Genomic DNA, 5,492 nt, shown 5'->3' on the forward strand with positions numbered 1-5,492 from the left:
TATGCTCAGGGCCGCCGATAGGCCAGTACTACTGCTACTGGCGTCAGGGGCCCGGCCAAATTTAAAAATGGGGGGGGCCCGGGCCCCCTGGCGCCGGCAGCAGTCATTGTATGTCCTGTTTGTTTCAACTCAGATCTGCGTTCAGAGGACGCAGATCTGAGTTGAACACATACGTGGCTGAAACAAGGAGCTGACACAGGTCAGCTCCTCGCTTCGCCGCTGCCGCCTCTCTCGCTGACACATATGCGGCTGGCTCAGCCGCATATATGTCAGCGAGAGAGGCGGCAGCGGCGAAGCGAGGAGCTGACACAGGTCAGCTCGCTTCAGCCGCTGAAGCGAGGAGCTGACCTGTGTCAGCTCCTCACTTCGCCGCTGCCGCCGGCTACCCGGCAGTGTAGACGCGATGTGATGATGTCACATCGCGTCTACAACTGTGCGCCAGTAAGAGAGAGAGGCGTGCAGAGAGCAGCGCGGGAACGAGGAAAAGGTAAGTGTAATGTGGATTATGTGGAACGTGAAACTGGGGGCAGATGAAGGAGAGGACGGCATGACACTGGGGGCAGAGATGGAGGGACATGAATCTGGGGGCAGAGATGGAGAGGACGGCATGACACTGGGGGCAGAGATGGAGGGACATGAATCTGAGGGCAGAGATGGAGGGGACATGGATCTGGGGGCAGAGATGGAGGGGACATGAATCTGGGGGCAGAGATGGAGGGGACATGAATCTGGGGGCAGAGATGGGGGGCATGAATCTGGGGGCAGAGATGTGGAGATATGAATCTGGGGGCAGAGATGGAGGGACATGAAACTGGGGGCAGAGATGGAGAGGACATGAATCTGGGGGCAGAGATGGAGGGGACATGAATCTGGGGCAGAGATGGAGGGGACATGGATCTGGGGGCAGAGATGGAGGGGACATGAATCTGGGGCAGAGATGGAGGGGACATGAATCTGGGGGCAGAGATGGAGGGGACATGAATCTGGGGGCAGAGATTGGGGGCATGAATCTGGGGACAGAGATGTGGAGACATGAATCTGGGGGCAGAGATGGAGAGGACATGAATCTGGGGGCAGAGATGGAGGGACATGAATCTGGGGGCAGAGATGGAGGGGACATGAATCTGGGGGCAGAGATGTGGGGACATGAATCTGTGGGCAGAAATGGAGGGGACATGGATCTGGGGGCAAAGATGGAGGGGACATGGATCTGGGGGCAGAGATGGAGGGGACATGAATCTGGGGGCAGAGATGGAGGGGACATGAATCTGGGGGCAGAGATGGGGGGACATGAATCTGGGGGCAGAGATGTGGGGACATAAATCTGTGGGCAGAAATGGAGGGGACATGGATCTGGGGGCAGAGATGGAGGGGACATGAATCTGGGGGCAGAGATGGGGGGACATGAATCTGGGGGCAGAGATGGAGGGGACATGAATCTGGGGGCAGATGAAGGGTGTATATGAAGCTGGGGGAGATACGGAGGGGGGACATATAATTTACGGGTGACTGTAGGAGGATTATACAGTGTGCGGGCACATGAAAAATTAATGAGTGGGCGGAGTCAACATAATAGTGGGTGGGGCTAAATTTTATCCCTCTTTTGTTCTTCAAAAGTTTGGAGGTATGGGTACAGGGGGCAATGGAAAGATGTTAGAGGGTGGACGGGGGGGATTGTTGGGACATCGGGTGTGCGGCCCTGCGGAGCGGAACCGGGGCAATAATATATTATATATAAGATTTTAGCTGGAGAATAATAATGATGTAGGATGCTATGCTACTAGCATAGCAGCCTGTTTGGGGGTGGGACTTTCACTTTTCACTTTCACTTTAAAGGAATATTCACGTTGCGCTTTTTGGCCTCCCTTGCCGGGATACGTTGGTAACCAGTCACAATCAGCTCCCCACTTATCCTTGCACGGAGAACTGCTCTTCATGCAGGGATAAGTTGACAGCTGATTTTGACTGGTTACCAACGTATCCCGGCAAGGGAGGCCAAAAACGCAATGTGAATAAGCCCTGAGGATTTATTAGGAGGGCCCTTATAAATGGTGTTGGCTCTCTATAGGCGCTATCACACGTAGCAGATTTTACCTGCAAATAGAATCTGATTAAGCCTTGTAATGCTGCTAAATAAAGGGAAATGTAATACATAATTGGTATGTCGCTAAATAAGGTAGTTTTAAAATGGCGGGGGGGGGGGGGGGCAGACACTTAGGCTGTATGGGGCCCCAAAATTCCTGATGGCGGCCCTGCTTATGCTAACATGTAACTTGGCCTGTTAAGAAGTTTTTCATTGAAATAGCTTTTTATTTCAGTAAATCTGACCTGTTATTGTTACAAATTCAACAAACCAATGTTTAGAGACCTGAAATGAACACATTTCTGCTGAGTCTTGCACTCAGCTTATTAGAGGCATGAAGTAGCACAAGTACCAGAGGACAGTTATGTGGCCTGTCCCGGTCGTGATGTCGGGCCAATAGTATTGATTTTTACTCTAATACAAGAGTTGGCAACACCCACCATCCGTGCCACTCTTGCATATTTCTCTAGCATGGCAGCCGGAGTCCGTGAGTGGGGGGGGGGGGGGGCACTTAGACTAAACTGCTGTTATTATACTTTGGGGATTCTTCAGACCCCAGAGTATAATAAGTGGAGGCCTAGGAGAGTTGGTCTGGAGCAACTATCTGTTTACTTTGATGTTTCTGCCTGATCACAGAGACCACTGATACTGAGGCAAACGTAACCCCTGAGAGCCAATCAATGGTTGTTGACTAGAGATGAGCGAACAGTGTTCTATCGAACTCATGTTCGATCGGATATTAGGCTGTTCGGCATGTTCGAATCGAATCGAACACCGCGTGGTAAAGTGCGCCATTACTCGATTCCCCTCCCACCTTCCCTGGCGCCTTTTTTGCTCCAATAACAGCGCAGGGTAGGTGGGACAGGAACTACGACACCGGTGACGTTGAGAAAAGTAGGCAAAACCCATTGGCTGCCGAAAACATGTGACCTCTAATTTAAAAGAACAGCGACGCCCAGCTTCGCGTCATTCTGAGCTTGCAATTCACCGGGGACGGAGGTTTCCGTCCAGTTAGCTAGGGGTTAGATTCTGGGTAGGCAGGGACAGGCTAGGATAGGAAGGAGAAGACAACCAACAGCTCTTATAAGAGCTAAATTCCAGGGAGAAGCTTGTCAGTGTAACGTGGCACTGACGGGCTCAATCGCCGCAACCCAGCTTTCCGCGGATCCTGAATGGAATACACTGACAGTGTATTCCCGTATACCCGATATATACCCCCGATACCCGTTCCAACGGTGTGCCCCCCCACCTTCACCCCAGAAATACAATGCAAGTCCCCTAGCAATAGAATTGGGGCTATATACACCCACTATTTTTGCTACTGCCATATAGTGCCATTGTCTCACTGGGAATTCAAAGAATATATTGGGGTTACATATAACTTCAATTCCAGGGAGAAGCTTGTCAGTGTAACGTGGCACTGACGGGCTCAATTGCCGCAACCCAGCTTTCCCAGGATCCTGAATGGAACACACTGACAGTTTATTCCCGTATACCCCATATATACACCCCAAATCCCCGTTCCAACGGTGTGCCCCCCCACCTTCACCTCAGAAATACCCTGCAAGTCCCCTAGCAATAGAATTGGTGCTATATACACCCACAATTTTTGCTACTGGTATATAGTGCCATTGTCTGACTGGGAATTCAAAGAATATATTGGGGTTACGTGCACCCACAATTTTTGCTACTGGTATATAGTGCCATTGTCTCACTGGGAATTCAAAGAATATATTGGGGTTACGTGCACCCACAATTTTTGCTACTGGTATATAGTGCCATTGTCTGACTGGGAATTCAAAGAATATATGGGGGTTACGTGCACCCACAATTTTTGCTACTGCTATACAATGCCATTGTCTCACTGGGAATTCAAAGAATATATTGGGGTTACGTGCACCCACAATTTTTGCTACTGGTAGATAGTGCCATTGTCTCACTGGGAATTCAAAGAATATATGGGGGTTATGTGCACCCACAATTTTTGCTACTGGTATATAGTGCCATTGTCTCACTGGAAATTCAAAGAATATATTGGGGTTACGTGCACCCACAATTTTTGCTACTGGTATATAGTGCCATTGTCTGACTGGGAATTCAAAGAATATATTGGGGTTACGTGCACCCACAATTTTTGCTACTGGTATATAGTGCCATTGTCTCACTGGGAATTCAAAGAATATATTGGGGTTATGTGCACCCACAATTTTTGCTACTGCTATATAGTGCCAGTTTCTGACTGGTAATTCAAAGAATATATTGGGGTTACGTGCACCCACAATTTTTGTTACTGGTATATAGTGCCAGTTTCTGACTGGGAATTCAAAGAATATATGGGGGTTACGTGCACCCACAATTTTTGCTACTGCTATATAGTGCCATTGTCTCACTGGGAATTCAAAGAATATATGGGGGTTACATATAACTTCAATTCCAGGGAGAAGCTTGTCAGTGTAACGTGGCACTGACGGGCTCAATCGCCGCAACCCAGCTTTCCCAGGATCCTGAATGGAACACACTGACAGTGTATTCCCGTATACCCCATATATACACCCCAAATCCCCGTTCCAACTAGCAATAGAATTGGGGCTATATACACCCACAATTTTTGCTACTGGTATATAGTGCCATTGTCTGACTGGGAATTCAAAGAATATATTGGGGTTACGTGCACCCACAATTTTTGCTACTGGTATATAGTGCCATTGTCTCACTGGGAATTCAAAGAATATATGGGGGTTACGTGCACCCACAATTTTTGCTACTGGTATATAGTGCCATTGTCTGACTGGGAATTCAAAGAATATATTGGGGTTACAAATACCCTCATTTCTTGCTACTGCCATATAGTGCCATTGTCTGACTGGGAATTCAAAGAATATATTGGGGTTATGTGCACCCACAATTTTTGCTACTGCTATATAGTGCCAGTTTCTGACTGGTAATTCAAAGAATATATTGGGGTTACGTACACCCACAATTTTTGCTACTGGTATATAGTGCCATTGTCTGACTGGGAATTCAAAGAATATATTGGGGTTACAAATACCCTAATTTCTTGCTACTGCCATACAGTGCCATTGTCTCACTGGGAATTCAAAGAATATATTGGGGTTATGTGCACCCACAATTTTTGCTACTGGTATATAGTGCCATTGTCTGACTGGGAATTCAAAGAATATATGGGGGTTGCGTGCACCCACAATTTTTGCTACTGCTATACAGTGCCATTGTCTCACTGGGAATTCAAAGAATATATTGGGGTTACGTGCACCCACAATTTTTGCTACTGGTAGATAGTGCCATTGTCTCACTGGGAATTCCACAAATAATTTGGGGATTCATTCACCCTACATCTCAGGCTCTTGCCATATTCACCCAGGTTGTCAGTGCTGCACCAGCTCGTTCC

At 48.1% G+C, this 5,492-nt stretch overlaps 1 pseudogene; it reads left to right on the forward strand.

Moving 5' to 3' along the window:
• The first annotated feature begins 224 nt into the window (after positions 1-224).
• Positions 225-368, forward strand: LOC142196414 (small nucleolar RNA SNORA17; annotated as a pseudogene).
• The last annotated feature ends 5,124 nt before the right edge of the window (positions 369-5,492 follow it).

Source organism: Leptodactylus fuscus, chromosome 2, assembly GCF_031893055.1.
Source record: "Leptodactylus fuscus isolate aLepFus1 chromosome 2, aLepFus1.hap2, whole genome shotgun sequence".
In the NCBI taxonomy this organism is placed as follows: Eukaryota; Metazoa; Chordata; class Amphibia; order Anura; family Leptodactylidae; genus Leptodactylus; species Leptodactylus fuscus.